The sequence below is a fragment of the Anabrus simplex genome, chromosome 2 (genome assembly GCF_040414725.1).
Source record: "Anabrus simplex isolate iqAnaSimp1 chromosome 2, ASM4041472v1, whole genome shotgun sequence".
NCBI lineage: Eukaryota > Metazoa > Arthropoda > Insecta > Orthoptera > Tettigoniidae > Anabrus > Anabrus simplex.
The window spans coordinates 686,447,908-686,466,229 of record NC_090266.1 but is presented as its reverse complement, the minus strand read 5'-3'; the positions used below and the strand labels follow the sequence as shown (position 1 = coordinate 686,466,229).

The 18,322-nt window shown below is 42.3% G+C and overlaps 1 protein-coding gene across 1 annotated transcript in view; it reads left to right on the top strand.

The window, feature by feature from the left end:
* The window catches only part of LOC136863035 (zinc finger protein castor homolog 1), a 610,435-nt gene that overhangs the window by 101,725 nt on the left and 490,388 nt on the right, over positions 1-18,322 (top strand). Inside the window, exon 2 of the mRNA XM_067139355.2 lies at positions 16,545-16,625. The gene's annotated coding sequence lies outside the window, so the exon portion shown is untranslated. The remainder of the gene's footprint in view (positions 1-16,544; positions 16,626-18,322) is intronic.

Here is an 18,322-nt window from a genome sequence, read left to right as displayed (position 1 = left end):
GATGCAAATTAGGAAGCTCTTAAATATTCTTCCATTTCTAGGCATATCAGGGATCGGTTCTGGATTAATGATATTTTTTCAACTAGCATGTTATATGATTGGATCATTGAACTGGAAGCTCGGCAAAGCAGTATTAAACACGTTGGGTATTGGCTGACTGTTACAGTCAGATAGCTGGGTTGTTTTTCTTGAAGAATAACTACAGATCTCAATAGCATTCAAATCATCAACGAACAAATTTTCCCTTAGAAATGTTAAACAATGTCGTGTTCAAATCTCAAATATGAGTGACGAAAATGTTGACTGTGAACAAGTTTCAGTTACTGTACATGATTATATCGGCGATTTGGAATCAGAACAGATTTTCCTTTGAGCATGAGCTTACACGATTGTATAACGTGATCTCTTCGGGATTGTTGGGAATTTTGCCCTGCAACAATTATGTTGTACGCATATGCAGGAAGCTGGAACCCACGAAAAGAGCAATCCAAAATGAGGGTTAATGTATTTGCATGCAGCAGCTGAGATCGGTAATGCAATTAGGTCCGTAGGCCGAAAGTGAAAGCAAATATTTCGAATGAACTAGCGCTTCTAGGGAGATCAGAATCAGTGCTAGCTACTGTCGGGGGGAGGCAGGGTGGGGGAACAGCGAGGAGGGAAGGGAGAGTGTGGGATGGGACTGAGCAGCTGGATGTTACCGAAGCAATGATACTTGATTGTTTAGTTGACGCAAGGACTACTTGCCGGTGGAATGGCGGGATGTCCAGGCTGCTGGCAGGGGCAGCTGTGGGGTGGGCAGTGGGAGTGGGGAAGGGGGACAGGGGGAGGGCTCTGCAACAAATGGGGGAAGGACAGCCTGAAATTTGCCTGCTGCCCATTTGTCCATTTCTAACAAGGCACCCTTTCTATTCATAATGCATGCAATGTGTTGGGCCAATGGAAAACAAGCAGATGGTCTGTTATTGGATCTTTTTTCGTGTCTTAGAGGTCTGCATCTACTTTAATGAGGATCCTGTCATGTCTGTATATTAATAAGTTTTGTGAAAGAGTGGAGTGGGGAGGTTGTAAGGGGAGCAGTGCAGAACCATGGGTACCAATGGATTTGTGTGGGTTCTCCAATCTTCCTCAGTCACGAGAAATGGCGTGATTCCATCCTACATCTCCCTTCTCGCTTCCACTCACGATAACTTCTGTGATATGTACTCACCTTTAGGCGAGCCATCACTTGACCCGCTTACTAAATAAGCCTAGTATTAAGCTGACTTAAGGAAAATTTCACCTCTTGAATGGTAAGCTGTCGAAATTAACGGTGGGAATTTGTTGCACCCTGTTCTAAAAGCACCTTGAGGGGTGCCTCATAGGTAGTTATAGGTTCTATAAGACTTCTGTTCAGCATTTTGAATCTGCTATGAAAGCAAATTCAACACCTGAGAGGTTATAAACGATATATCAACAGTGATTTTATATTAAGTAGGTTACATGTAATGAATTCCTCTTATTTTAATATTCAGTTTGCTGTGAATTTGCTATATTATTAGACTATTATTACTATTATTATTATTAGGCCTATTATTATTATTATTATTATTATTATTATTATTATTATTATTATTATTATTATTATTATTATTATTATTATTATTATTATTATTATTATTGGATGAGCCAGCTGTCCGACTACTTGGCTGAATGGTCAGCGTTGAGGGTTCAGAGGGTCCCGGGTTCGATTCCCAGCCGGGTCCGGGATTTTAATCGCATGTGATTAATTCTTCCGGCTTGGAGACTGGTCGTTTGTGTTTGTCCCAACACTCTCCTCTTCATATGCACACAACACACTATACTACCAACCACAGAAACACGCAATAGTGATTACATACCTCCACATAAAGTTGGCGTCAGGAAGGGTATCCGGCCATAAAACAGGACAAAATCCACAGTTCGCACGTGCGACCCCATAAGGCGTGGAAAAAGTGGTAGTAGAAGAAGAAGAATACGATGAGCCAACTGTAGACTACGAACCAAACCAAACCAAACCCCATGGCACTACAGCTCTTGAAGGGCCTTGGCCTACCAAGCGACCGCTGCTCAGCCTGAAGGTCTGCAGATTACGATGTGTCGTGTGGTCAGCACGACGAATCCTCTCGGCCGTTATTCTTGGCCTTCTAGACCGGGGCCGCTATAGTCTATCACCGTCAAGTAGCTCCTCAATTCTAATCACGTAGACTGATTGGACCTCGAACCAGCCCTCAGGTCCAGGTAAAAATCCCTGACCTGGCCGGGAATCGAACCCCGGGGCCTCCGGGTAAGAGGCAGGCACGCTACACTTACACCACGGGGCCGGCTTATCGACTACGAAAGTTTATACAAATGATTTGGAACTTAGGTTGTTAGCGCTGCTTGTGCGTTCTTGAGAGCTTTATTATCTATTATTATTATTCTTATGATTATTATTATTAGTAGTATACATAGGCCTATTCATTATAGATTGTTATGCCTTTCGTCGTTCAGTCTGTTAGCCTCTGCGAATAAACTAACCGCCTCCACAATCCTTTGTTTTCATCTAACCATCCTCGCTTTGGTTTCCCTCGACTCTTCTTTCCCTCCATGGCCGAGTCCATTATTCTCGTAGCTAACCAATCCTCCTCCATTAGTCCCACATAGCCCCCACAACCGAAGACGGCTTATACGTAGCCTACAGCTTCATACAGCCTTTATTTCCTCATTTCGAGTAGGCCTAACCACATTTTACTTTTTTGCAATTTCTTTTTTGCTAGTGGCCTTACATCGCACCGACACAGATAGGTCTTATGACGACGATTTTTGCAATTTTTTTAACGTCGCACTAACACATCAAATATTTTTGGCGACGCAAGGATGGGAAGGGGCTAGGAATGGGAAGGTAGCGGCCGTGGCCTTAATTAAGGTACAGACGCAGCATTTGCCTGGTGTGAAAATGGGATACCACGGAAAACTATCTTCAGGGCTGCCTATTCGAACCCACCGTCTCCCGAATGCAGGCTCACAGTTGAGTGACCCTAACCGCGCGGGCAACTCGTTCAGTACCCTCATTATTATTATTATTATTATTATTATTATTATTATTATTATTATTATTATTATTGTTATTATTATTATTACAGCCGGCATGAACCAGACAGCTGACTGATTAAGGGTTTGCCACAGATGATCATTAAAAACTTCGTTTAGGACTCCATTAGGAGTATTAGGCAACAGAAAAATTTAGAAGACAACTGCCAATATGAAAGTGTTTTCTTTTACCCTAAGTGCGTCTGGCTTTCCAACACTTATGTACGTATTGATTTTAATGTGCTTCATATAATGCACATGCCCTTAGACCAATGCTTTTACATTTATTTATTTTTTATTTTTTTTATTTTTAGTATTTTATGTAGAATATAGAATTGAAATATGATGGTGCAAATTAACCGAAAATGATCAATTCATTTGTAAACATAAATGCAGGCGCCGGGCATGTGACTCTGCAAACAAGATTATTGTTTCGGTGTTGGTTATTTCTACATGCCGGTGTATGTATAGGAGTGCGCGCCCGGTGAGCCTGTCCTGTCCAGTGGTGATCCTCAAGTAAATTTTGAGGAGTTTTCACGTAGAGAAGTTCCTCTCCACTCTTGCTATGGTCACTGGCGATATGACTAAGATACGGAGCAAATATTGGGGAACTGTGATGAAGAACAGGTTGCTAGTCCATCTATGGCTGTTGCTCGAGTTCTCTGCTACACTGCCACTTCAGTGTCTATAAGTCTCACTCCGCTTTAACTAGATATTCCATTGGAGTACCAAGGTCCTCCGTGTAGAAGCTGACACAATATCTGACATTTTCAAAGGGAACATCAGAGAAGTGAGGGATGACGAATTGCGGGGACGGAATGATTTCCTAGTGCTGTAGAAATCATTCTCCCAGAGCCGAGTTAAGGTCTCCCAGGAATGATATAAAGGTTGAAACACGGTAGTAGGACTCTGGGTCTGTAGTCAAGATGTTCATTTTTACACAATTGGCTTTACGTCGCACTGACACAGATAGGTCTTATGGCGACGATGGGGCAGGAAAGGGCTAGGAGTGGGAAGGAAGCGGTGGTGGCCTTAATTAAGGTATAATTCCAGCATTTTCCTGTGGTGAAAATGAGGGAACTACGGAAGAACCCCTCAGGGCTGCCAACAGTGGGGTTCGAACCCACTATCTCCCGAATGTAAGCTCGAAGTTGCTTCCACCTATCCGAACGGCTACCTCGTTCGATTCTTTATTGACTCGCGGCATAGGTATTATCCAACTCCAAGTTCGGAACCAGTGTCCGTCAAATCTTGAAAAATCTGTTGGCACAGTACCTTATTATTGATATGTGAGAATCAGTTGCTTACAACAAAGACTAAGTTATACTGTTGAAGATTTTCATAGGCATTGTTGTGATAGTGTATACGAACTTCAGTTCCGTTTCATGAATAAACACTGCTACGCACAGTTTTATTTCGGCAGGTTCTTTAAAAACTCACAATGTTGAAAATATTCTGTTGCCAAACTCCAAGACAATTTATGGATGCATGGCCCCCTGTACACCCTCGCCTCCAACATTGGGTACGGGCCTGGAATACAGTATATTAAAATAATCGCCTTTTAATACTTCCGTATCATTTATAATGTAAGTTAAACATATTTTTTAGAATGGAACCTTGGTTATTTGTATCCTATATAAAAGTGCTTGACCTGGCGAGTTGGCCGTGCGGTTAGGGGCGCGCAGCTGTGAGCTTGCATCCGGGAGATAATGGGTTCGAACCCCATGGTCGGCAGCCCTGAGGATGGTTTTCCGTGGTTTCCCATTTCCACAGCAGGCAAATGCCTTTCCTATCCCATCGTCGCCATAAGACCTATCTGTATCTGTGAGACGTAAAGCAAGTTGTAAAAAAGTGCTTGCTATTAACATAATATTTTATTTAGGACACAGAGCGAGTGGCTACGTGGTTTGTATCACGTAACTGTCAACTTGCGTTCAGGAGATAGTTGGTTCGAATCCCACTGTCGGTAGCCCTGAATATCGTTCTCCGTGGTTCCCCTTTTTCACACCAGGCAAATGTTGTGGCTGTACCTTAATCAGGGCCACGGTCGTTTCCTTCCCGCTCCTATCCTATCGTCGTCGTAAGACCTATCTATGTCGTTGCGACATCAAGCAAATTGTAATTAAATAAAAAAAGATTTGCACAAACTAGGAAACTGTCGGATTCCTGTTCAGAATCACTAATTTTGTCGTATTATGGAGAGCTTATATAATAACAGCAGGCGTGCAATGATGTTCCGTCGTCGTAATCGATCATCCAACAAGTTTCACCTTAATCGATTCCTGCGATACACTATGTTCTGTTTAAATCTGCAGCAACAAAGCACTAAGTAGGTAAATATCATTTGACGGCAGAATGAATGTTACCATTAACTTAATGATGTTTCAGTTGATTGTCCTACCAAGTTTCATTTACAGTCAGGCAGGTCCAACCTTAACAGTTTTCTTATTAGATTCCTGTTCTTTCCTTTCTTTGTAGTGCGGATGTTATTGTGCTTTCCTTCCATATCGCCGCTTAAAAATGGAGACCTCGTATTGAGCAAAAGCCTTATTTTACAGGAGACCAAAAAAAAAACCGTCCTAATGATTGAAAATGGCAACATAATTGTATCAATTGCAAATTATGAATTATTTTATAATAATCATATTTATTAAATTAGTACAAACACTTAACTTTGTTCTTTAAGATTTTCATTTCGCTCTTGCGAGGTGTCTGTAGACAGGTGTCATAATATACGATATATGAGATGATAGTGTCAGTTCATTTTAAGAAATTCCACTGGATATTTTGTTACGTGTTCTGCACAGAACGATCTGGAGGCTTAGTATAGCCACAACGGAATAATAAAATATTTCTGAAAAATTGCAAATACAAGGTCTCCATTCATAAGCGACGACATTCCTATCACTTTGAAAATCAGTTGAGACCAGTTTTGTTAACTTGGTATTGTCCTAGCGTGACGATCGCAGCAGACTAATGAATTTGCTACATATTTGGTGGTTAGACATTGTGAGCTAGATATCCTTAGTAAATGTCTGAATTAATATGTTCTTCCTGAAGTAAATCGTGTGTACAAAAGCTTACTTCTTTGTCTACTTCCACGCCTGTGGAGAGAAGATTTGGAAACATAGGATGTTGGTAATAACGCCATCATTGTGCTATAGAAACCCTATAGTAGACTACATGGAACATTATTGTCGCACATGAGCTTATCGTCCTTTAGTGATATTTTGGAGTCTACGATCGAATTGCAACGAAAGACATACGTCATTTTTGGTCTCAGATCGATGTAGATAGAAATTGATTGACTCGTGTTACAACTGAGTCTCGTGAGCGAATGTATCCTGTACCGCCCATGGGTGCATTGTGTAAACGGTGTTGTTCCTTCCTTCAGAGTTTAGAACTTCCGTTTAGGCTACCGAGGCTACTATAAGTATCCTACGACAAAGTGTTTTCCTCTGATGCCACTGCTGTACAAGAAATTACAATTGAGAAGGATGGCGCGGGGCGCAAGATAAAGAACTAAGTCAATATTTACCGAGCTCGGTAGCTGCAGTTTCTTAAGTGCGGCCAGTATCCAGTATTCGGGAGATAGTGGGTTCGAACTCCACTGTCGGCAGCCCTGAAGATGGTTTTCTGTGGTTTCCCATTTTCACACGAGGCAAATTCTAGGGCTGTATCTTAATTAAGGGCACGGTCGCTTCCTTCCCACTCCTAGCCGTTTCCTGTCCCATCGTCGCCATAAGACCTATCTGTGTCGGTATAACGTAAAGCAACTTGTAAAAAAAAAAGAATATTTGCTTGGAGTGAGTGTGATAAGAGGGCTGCCTAGATGAGGTGGTAAATGCTTACTTATTTCTCCCAGAAGGACGTTGGTTCGATTCCCCATCAAGAAGTCAGATAATTTTATTTACGGGACTCCACTTCCGGAGAGGGACATGAACTTCTCTTAGCCTACTACACAACTGAGTATCAGGTTAATTTCTGGAGACAAAGACAGTGAGGCATTGAGTTAATCATACTCTCCCTATTGTAGACTCCTTGGAGATGACTTTGCTTTACTTCGATACACTTTGTTTTGGAGCGAGTGTGCTAATTCGTGGAAAATGAATCTACAGTCAGGATAATTCTGAACTATGGAATCGTTGTAGTAAAATAATAATTACCGAATGCGATAGGACCTAAATCAAACGATGTTGACATGTTATTTAATTGCGTTGGTGCAGTATGTGTTCAAAATGTATACCACCACGAGCCACAGATTTTTTATAACGTTTATGAAGATTATTGAACATGTTGATGAACAAAGGTTGCTGTAAGAACACATAAAATTACATCTCGCGTCATTCGGAAATATTTGTAGGTTGGTCATCTGTTTAGAAAACCGATTCTTTCAGCATTCCCCATATGTAGGCATCTGGGGGATCTGGATAGCAGGAAGGATAAGTGACTCCCCCGCGGTGTGGGCTGTAGGTCCTTCTTGCTGCATCTATTGTCGTTGGAGGGTTAAGTTTCTGCTGCGACAAAAACGGCGTAAATTCTGCACAAATGGGGTAATAATGAGATCTCTGTAGACTACCTGGTCCACCGTCTTTGCATTCTGTATAGCATCCTCGACGAAATAAGTTCCCAATATTCCTTGACCGGACACGTAACACCTGTTGGAGAAGTCGTCCATGATTCTCGTTTGTAGTGACGGCTCTTGAGCGCCCTGTTGGCGTAAGACTGATCCCGTACGATGGAACTTGCCAGTGACAGCTAACATTTTTCTGTTATTTGGAGCCTCCTTATTAAATTGCTCTTCGTACAGTTCTTTAACGTGAAGCAAACTCGGCTCATTCTGACGCCCCACTCCGTATAACCATAAATAATGTTTTATTTTATTTTATTTTATTTTATTTTATTTTATTTTATTTTATTATTTTATTTTATTTTATTTTATTTTATTTTATTTTATTTATTTGTCTTTAGTAGTGGCGCAGTTAGGACTCATGGTTACACTTACACTTAACCACATCATTAGACAGAAAATTATGGAGAATATTAGTCTAAACATTTTTAAAGAAACTAATTTGCAATATAAATTCAAAATAAATGCAACTTAGTAATTATGCCAATATGTACATATCATTTGTCAAACCACCAAATAAAATTTAATGTAAAATTAAGTTTAAATTAATTGAATGAAAATTAACTAAGTTGCATACACACACTCACCATAATTCACTCATCAAGATTCACACCGTTTGTTTATGCATCTATGAGGTATTTTCTGTAGGAAGACTTGAAAGTCTCCAAAGAGTTACTGCTGCGGATGTTATTTGGAATAGAGTTCCATAATCTAGTTCCCGTCGCAATAAGTGAGCGATTATAGTCAGCTGACCTGAATTAAAGAGAATGGCAAATGTAGTAACAGAGCGTGTATGATGCTGGTGAAAAGAGGAAAGGTATGTAAAGTTTGATGACAGGAGTTCTCTCCGTTAGTGATCTGAATACCAACACAACTACATGAAGATATCTGAGTTCTTCAAATTTCAGGAGGGAAAGGTGCTTGTAACAAGGTGTGACATGTAAGTCATAGCGTAAGGAATAAACACTTTCTGCTCTATTGTGAGAACCGTAAGTGCAGAAATCAACACAACACTGAAGTCAAAATAAGTAAAGCTATTACATACAATAAATAAATACTTCGTTGCTAGAACACATCACACTACCAACAACCACAGAAACACGCAATAGTGGCCACATCCCTCCACATAGGGTTGGCGTAAGGAAGGGCATCTGGTCGTAAAATATGGCCAAATCCACATGTGCGACACAGTTTGCACACACGACCCCACAGGTGCGGGAAGAATGGTAGAAGAAGAAATACTTCGTTGCTAGGGAAACGTGGACAGCAGATGAGCAATAATATCACTGTCGTTTGTTTTGTCGAATACCGTATAACATCAAAAGGGCGAACAAATGCTGAACCTTACGAGTGAAATAAAGACCTTTCAGAGCCTTTAGGCAGGCTAGCGGCCTGCACTCCCGGGAATGAGCGAGCACAAAGTTTTTCTTTGATGATACACTGATGTCAGACCATATTAACACCTACAGTGTTTTAAAAAAATGTCTAATTGTGATTCGCCGGGCCCGTGGTGTAGGGGTAGCGTGCCTGCCTCTTACCCGGAGGCTTCGGGTTCGATTCCAGGCAAGTCAGGGATTTTTACCTGGATCTGAGGGCTGGTTTCAGGTCCACTCATCCTAAATGATGACAGTTAAGGAGCTATCTGTCCGCGAGATAGCGGACCCAGTCTAGAAAGCCACGAATAATGGGTGAGAGGATTCGTCGTGCCGACCACACTATACCTCGTAATCTGCAGGCCTTCGGGCTGAGCAGAGGTCGCTTGGTAGGCCATGGCCCTCCGGAGCTGTTGTGCCTTGGGGTTTGGTTTGGTTGTGATTCAGTCAGCAAATATATCACAATAAATTTACCGCTGTAACTCAAAAGCCGAGCCCTCTTGAAATCTTGCCGCAACTGAAATGCTCGGCGCGCAGACATGAATATGCCCATTTGAAAACAAGACAAGATGCGCCACTAACCCCACTCTCCTTCCTTCCCACAACTTGACGGTTAACGCGAGAAAGACAGGTTGAAGGGTCTAGCCAGCTTTGCCATACTTGGAACTTTCCTGATAGTCATCTCTCCTCACGGCGGTGATGCTCACGCAATATCGCGTGAATTTGGATCCGTTTGTACTCTTCTGATAGTAGAAAGCCGATGAATATTTGTAAAATTCAGTACTTACCGAAATCTCTTTGGTTTCTTACTTGCACAACTTATGCCAATGCACAACCTATCTTGAATTTTCATAGTTATATAAAATACCAACTGTCAACAATGAAAGAAATGAGTTTTTTGGATTATTTAGGAGAATGCAGTAACCAACTTAATAGTTAACCAGTGACTACTCTACAAGGGGGATGGTTTTGGATCCGATAGTTCAGTACAGTTTCAATGACCACCCTTTCCCCAGTAGGTGATATAACTTATCATTGTTTAAAGAATGGAGAACTCGTATATGCAACTTCTCCTAATATTATTTTATTATTTCGTTGTGGCTATACAAAGCCACCGGATCGTTCTATGGAGACCACGTAACGAAATATTCAACAGAATTGCTTAAAATTAACTAACACCACTGTCTACACTTGTCTACAGATAACTCGTAAGTGCAAAATGAAAATCTGAAGAAAAAAACCATTAATTTTCTGTACTAATCATTAGATTATTGCCAAATTTAGTTTATAATTTGTATTTGGCATAATTTGGTTTTCCATCTTCAACCACAGGATATTTGTTCCGTAAAATCAGATTTCTCTCAAAAATGAGGTCTCCGTTTTTAAGCGACGATATGCGTTCACAATTGATTATTCCTTTACCCCTTCAAAATGGCTTGCTTCTTGATAACAAATTCTCAGATTTCTTTTTTTTTTCTACCGCGTTTCCCTACACCTGTGGGGTCGCGGGTGCGAACTGCGTCGCAACTCATTTTCTACAACTCCACATAGTAGGGCCTACATGGTAAGCACACAGGAACAGAACATAACAGCAAACCACATGAAACTTTTTCTTACATGAAATGATCCAAATGCTCTCCGTTAGCGTTCATACATGCATCACCCGGCCGTCGCATTGAATCCCGGATGACCGAGCGAGTGGCTGCGTGATTTGTGTCACGTAGAAGTCAATACTTGCATTCGGGAGATAGTGGGTTCGAACCCCACTGACGGTGGCACTGAAGACGGTCTTCTTTGGTTTCCGGTGGACATACACAAGCAGCAGTATCACGCATCGTAGATGTTAACCTAGTGCAGTGTCAAAAAAGTGGAAAAGGTACCGTGAGACCAATGATGTAACAGACAGACCGAGAGTGACAACATCAGGCAGCACAGAGCAGACTAGGCTAACATCGACTGCTCAGCAATTACGAGATGACTTCTTGAGGGCAACTGGAGTCCGTATATCTGCACAAACTGTACGCAGTCAGTTGCATAGTGCCCTATTAAGGTCATTTCGACCGATTCGACTTATTCCACTAGACAATCGAAGTCGTGTCTGGAGGAGAGGATAGGCCATGGGAAACCATATGTAGGACTGCCGACATGGGATTCGAACCCTCTATCTCCCGAATGCTAGCTCACAACTGCGTGACGCGAACTGCGTATCCAACTCGCTCATTCCTCAGCGTCACAAGCTTTAAACTGGGATGCCAATTACTCGATCCCCGGCGCAGCTAAAATTTTAAGAACCGGGCAAGTTGGTCGTGCGGTTAGGGCCGCGCAGCTGTGAGCTTGCATCCGGGAGATAGTGGGTTCGAATCCCATTGTCGGCAGCCCTGAAGATGGTTTTCCGTGGTTTCCCATTTTCACACCAGGCAAATGCTGGGGTTGTACCTTAATCAAGGCCACGGCCGCTTCCTTCCAATTCCCAGGCCTTTCCTGTCCCATCGTCGCCATAAGACCTATCTGTGTCGGTGCGACGTAAAGCAAAATAGCAACAAAAAAAATTAAAGATTGGTTTCGGAATCACGAAGACTTGTGAAGAAATCTGATCCGAAAATGTAGCGGCCCCAGTCTAGTGACTGTCGTTAATCCGTGCGTTGAGGCACGGCCAGTTAATGCTGCTGCTAGCACTGTAATCGAGATGCAGGTGGGTTCGAATCCCCCATCGACCTTCATCGAAATTTCCCGTGGTTTCCCATTTCTACGCCGGGCAAATGCCGGGATGATAACTTTCTCACGGCTACGGTTGCTTCCTTCCCACTATTACATCTATATCAACGACAACACCCCCAGACAGCGGTATATGTCCGGTTTCATGGCTAAATGGTTAGTGTACTGACCTTTGGTCAAAGGGGCCCCGGTTTCGATTTCCGGCCGGGTCGGGGATTTAATCTTGATTGGTTAATTCTGATGGCTGGGTGTCCGTGCCCTCTTCAGCATTAGAATTCATCACACGAAGAGCTCCATCCTCACAGATGCGCAGGTCGCCTATCAGGTGTCAACTCGAAAGACCTGCACCGGGCCACTCCGGAGGCCACACGCCATTATTACCCCCATGGGGTATAGCAGACAAGAAGCAGCTACAGAACTGGCGAGCCGAGCATGTTCGCGGACAATCTCGGCACTAAAAGCCATACGCTAAAAAAAAAAAAAAAATTAAAACTCCCTCCTGAACGGGGATAATAAAGCGCTTCCATTATAATGGGCTGCGTACAATCTGTCAGCGAGGTAAGGGTCCATGAGACCTGTTACCCTATGAATGCACTTCTGTATTTTGTGATAAGTGCTTTCATGTATGAAATATGGAATTATTTCATAATTTCACTCTCTTAGTGTTGATAAACTACACACGGGATAAATCACGACGATGTCTGAACTGTACAAACGTTTCGGGCCTGCCATCTAACGTTAGCGCACTCGGCTACAACGGTATTTCAAGAAAAATGCATTGACAGAAAAATTACACATACATACAGTATTTTCTATGGGTAGAGCCTATATCTTTGTGTGAACTCTCCAAACCTTGCCTCGTATCCTAGAGCTCATGTATGATTTCTCTTTCTGTCTATGACTAGGCAGTAGTCTCGTATGTTGCTATGTATACATTCTGCAGTTCAAGTCATTGTTATTGTTTACTTTCGGCGTTTGGTCCGCAGTATACGTTCAAGTAGCGTAGCATATTATACTGTAGTTGACATGAAATAAAACATGCAAGCCTATTATTATTATTATTATTATTATTATTATTATTATTATTATTATTATTATTATTATTATTTTGCTATTGGCTTTACGTCGCACCGACACAGATATATCTTATGGCGACGATAGGACAGGAAAGAGCTAGGAATGGGAAGGAAGCGGCCGTGGCCTTAATTAAGGTACAGCCCCAGCATTTGCCTGGTGTGAAAATGGGAAACCACGGAAAACCATCTTCAGGGCTGCCGACAGTGGGGTTCGAACCTACTATTTCCCGAATACTGGATACTGGCCGCACTTAAGCGACTGCAGCTATCGAGCTCGGTCCCATTATTATCAATACGTACAATCAGAAGATGCAGTGTACAGTATTCAATAATAATAATAATAATAATAGTTTCTCGTCCCTCTAAATACTCTCTACGGCTTTTCGAGACACCTAGGTACGGAAATTTTGTCCCGCAGGAGATTTTTATAAGCCGATAAACCTACCGACACGACGCTACGTATTTGAGGACCTTCCAATACCACCGAACTGATCTGGTACTGAACCTGCCAGCTTGAGTTCAGAAGACCAGCCCTCTACCATCTGAGCTACTCAGCCTAGCTCTTCAACTGAAGAGCAGGGATGGGTAGGTAATGAAGATAGGAAGCACTAGCATACATAACTACTGTATTTCCCTTGCGAAAGAACGCAGACACTTTAGGCGCGGGGCTGCTCCTGTAGCGCAGAGGTTAGCGCTGTAGCTTCCGGATCAGTTAGCTCGGATCCAACTTTCGACTCTATTACAAATATAGGACTAGCTTCGGTGACTGCTACGGGGTGCACTCAGCCTTAGGAAGAAGTTTATTCAAATCCACGACCATCCTCGAAGCGGTTTTATGTGGTCTCCCACTTTGAAAGGAGATGAACGGAGGATACAGACCACGATCATTTCGTTCTCAATACTTACCCTAGTCGATATCGCAACAACACAGGTTGTCAGGCAAAATTCGCACCGATCGAGTAACTGTGTTTGTTCATCAAGATGTTCAAATCTCTTAGACGAAAACATTCACCAACTTTCGACGTGATGGGTGTTCTTGAACAAAATTGGGTTTGTTTCGTATTCTAAGCACTTGAGACAACAGGCTCCTTTGTACTCTTTCACTTTTCATAAATTTGTCGACATATCCGATGAGTACGCTTTATTGCTATGCGAGCTGTACGTTGGAGTTTACTATAGGAAGATCATTATTATTATTATTATTATTATTATTATTATTATTATTATTATTATTATTATTATTATTGATCTATTCTCAATTATCTAGGACCGGAACTAATGTGGACTAAGTCCAGTTTTACGGCCGGGTGTCCATCCTGAAGACAACCCTATGTGGAAAATGTCTGTGATGGTTGATAGTGTGGCATGTTGCATGTAGATAAAAATGTGTATTAAAACGATCTCAAACCCCCAACCTTTACACCAGAGGAATTAACCGGACTGGGCGAAATTTCCCGGCCATATGGGAAATCGAACCTGGGGCCCTATAAACTGAAGGTCATTACGCTGACTATTTTAGCCTCGTCCTTAGTTGTATCCTCCGACCCAAAGTCTCACGTCACAACCGCCTCAAGGGCAGTGTCCTGGAGCGTGAGATATTTGGTCCGCGATACAAATGGGAGGGAGGACCAGTATCTCGCCCAGGCAGCCTCACAGCCTCTACAGGATGCTTGTGGGGGGATAGGAAGATTGGAAGGGATAGACAAGGAAGAGGGAAAGAAGCGACCGTGGCCTTAAGTTAGATACCACCCCGGCATGTGTCTGGAGGAGAAGTGGGGAAACCACGGAAAACCAATTAGAGGATGGTTGAGGAGGAAATCGAACCCCCCTCTATTAAGTTAACCTTCCGAGGCTGAGAGGACCAACTTCAATCCCTCGTACCACCTTTCAAATTTCGTGGCAGAGCCGGGAATCGAACCCGGGCCTCCGAAGGTGGCAGCTAATCATACTAACTACTACACCACTGAAGCGGACACATAGAAGAACTGCGGGACAAAAGTATGGCCTTCGTAAACTATAAAATTAGTTAATGGGACGTTAAACCTTTATTATTATTATTATTATTATTATTATTATTATTATTATTATTATTATTATTAGGCTCCTTGGCTGAATGATCAACGTGCTTGCCTTCGGTTCAGAGAGTCCCGGATTCGATTACCGGCCGGGCCGAGAATTTTAACTGCGTGCGTTTAATTCCTCTGGCTTGGAGACTGTTTTTATTTGTCTTACATGTCTCATTATATACACAACACACCACATTACTGACTACTACAGAAACACGCGATAGTGAATACATCCCTTTACATAGGATTGGTGTCTGGAAAGGCATCAGTCCGTAAAACTGGGCCAAATCCATAACAGCCGGGCTGAGTGGCTCAGACGGCTGAGGCGCAGGTCTTCTGACCCCAACTTGGCAGGTTCGATCCTGGCTCAGTCCGGTGGTATTTGAAGATGCTCAAATACGTCAGGCTCGTGTCGGTAGATTTACTGGCACGTAAAAGAACTCCCGCGGGACTAAAGTCCGGTATCTTGGCGTCTCCGAAAACCGTAAAGTAGTTAGTGGGACGTAAAGCAAGTAACATTATTATTATTATTATTATTATTATTATTATTATTATTATTATTATTATTATTATTATTATTATTATTATTGAAAACCTACAACCTGTTTTCCAGTCTTTGACCGGGTCAGGGATTGAATGAATGAAGCAGATATAGGCTATTAGTACGATGGGGTCACCACTCCCAAAGTGATTTATTAATGGCTGATAGATGCTGTGAAATGAGAATGGAGAGTGTTGCTGGAATGAAAGATGACAGGGAAAACCGGAGTACCCGGAGAAAAACCTGTCCCGCCTCCGCTTTGTCCAGCAAAAATCTCACATGGAGTGACCGGGATTTGAATCACAGTATCCAGCGGTGAGAGGCCGACGCGCTGCCGTCTGAGCCACGGAGGCTCCCTATTATTATTATTATTATTATTATTATTATTATTATTATTATTATTATTATTATTATTATTATTATTAAAATCAATTGCAGCGTAAGAAGTTGACTTGTGGAGAGTGGAGGGTGGGATGGGGGATAAGCCATCGGGCGCATGAGCCCTCCTGGAGATAATGCATTATTATTCAGTATTCAGTCTGAAGAGTCTGAAGACTTATCATGCAGTATTCCCATGCCGAACCAAGTTTATCAGTTCTTTCTAAAGTATCCCTCAAGTTTTAAAACTCTTTTTGCCAACTATGTTTGTGACGCTGCAGCGTACAAGACTGCTCGTACGTAGTGAAATAGGGCAGTCAACACAGTACAGTAAAGTCAGAGGAAGAACAGTATCTCTGTTGACACAACATTTATTTTACATGTATGCTCTTAAGACTTGAGTGTTGACTTTTTGCCATATTTTTTCCTACTTCTGAAAAGCTAACAAGGCCTGTGTAAATAATGCTTCCAGGATTTCTTTCTTCCTCTTTGTTTCGTTTGCTCTACCTCCACCTCTTAACAATTTCTGGCCTTGTGTTTTCCCTCCCATTCTTCTCTGCCTCATACCACATTGCTTCCCATCACTGCGCCGCGTCATCTCTCCTCGTCTCTTTGCTCCTCATATGTGTAAGTCCGTCTCTCTCTACCAAACTGACAGATTTGCTTATCGACTTACAGGTAAATGCGAGCGCGCCGTCTGCGTCTGCTGCTTCTTCGCTACCAGGCCTTCGCTGGGAACGGGCGGCAACGAGCAAGCAGGTACTGGACACAAATATTCACTACTTCACAGTTCAGCTCTTTTGGAGTTTCTCCCTACTTTCCAGGCTTTTACTGCTGCCAGTCCTGTTCTCAGAACAAGTTCATTATCAATGCATTACCTGATTTGCTTCTAATACTGAAATGGAGTTTGGACAATTTGATAAATGGAAGGGCAGGAATTTGTTTTAGAAGAGCTCTCGAAAAAGCAAACAATGGGAGCCATTAATGCGCTATTGTCCCTGGCAGACAATGCAGCAGCCGTAGGGAGGGAAGGTGGTCGTCCCGAAGTATGGACCACGGAGTGAAATGAACAAGAAACACAATTAAATTGATATTTTGTTTGAAATATTGCTACAATCTGTGCCATTGACCATATTGCGAGACAATATGATGGGCATTTTTATTCTTATAAGATGTATCTAACGAGGTTAACTGTCTGAGTGGTCCTCTGGCTTTGGTTGCTTCAGTTACAAGACCTAATGAAATGCCACACTTTAGCAAAGACTCTCAAACAAAAACTTCTTCCCCACATATTTTGACTTCATTTGCTAATATAATCATATCGTAGATTATATTACCGGTAGATATAGTTGAGATGTATGTGGAAGTTAGATGGAGGTATTATTATTATTTTCTTTGTCTTCTACGTTTTCAAGAGATGGAACTAGCCTCTTTCAATATACTCACATGTTTTCTTTCTGAATGCAGACTAAATGAACTGCTAAGCACAACATTTGGCTTTAACGTACAAACGTTCGGCTCCATGGCTAAATGGTTAGCATGCTGGCTTTTGGTGACATGGATCCTGCGTTCGATTCCCGGTAGGGTCGGGAATTTTACCCATCATTGGTTAATTCCGCTGGTATGGGGGCTGGGTGTATGTGTCGTCTTCATCATTTCACCCTCATCACGACGCGCAGGTCGCCTACGAGTGTCAAATCGAAAGACCTGGACCTGGCGAGCCGAACATGTCTTCGGACACTCCCCGCACTAAAAAGCCATTTCATTTCATTTCATTTCGTCCTACAAGCATTAATTTTACCTTTCTTACTCTTCATTATACTCCTAATGAGGTAGGTGTGGAATTGGGAAGTGAATGTGGCTTATAAGGAGGACACTATCCCAGCTTCTAAACCTACTTAGGACAAAAATAGTTACGAAAAACCATGTGAAGGAAAGGTGCTTAAAGTACGCCTGTCTTGAATACATAGCGTTCAGTGCGATCAGCGAATAAATACAGTGCAAGCAAGTTGCTTTACGTCGCACTGACACAGATAGGTCTTACGGCAACGATGGGATAGGGAAGGCCTAGGAATGGGAAGGAAGCGGCCGTGGCCTTAATTAAGGTACAGCCCCGGCATTTGCCTGGTGTGAAAGTGAGAAACCACGGAAAACCATCTTCGGGGCTGCCGACAGTGGGGTTCGAACGCACTGTATCCCGGATGCAAGCACACAGCTGCGTGCCCCTAATCGCATGGCCAACTTGCCCGGTACGATGAAAAGGAACGGAGTACCAAACATCATAACACTCGCTCCATAAACATTTTAGAGTGATGTCAGTGTTAGCCTATACTTTACTACGTATACACTTTAATCCCTTCTCTCTCACATACACTCACGCATTTATTTATTTATTTATTTATTTATTTATTTATTTATTTATTTATTTATTTATTTATTTATTTATTTATTTATTT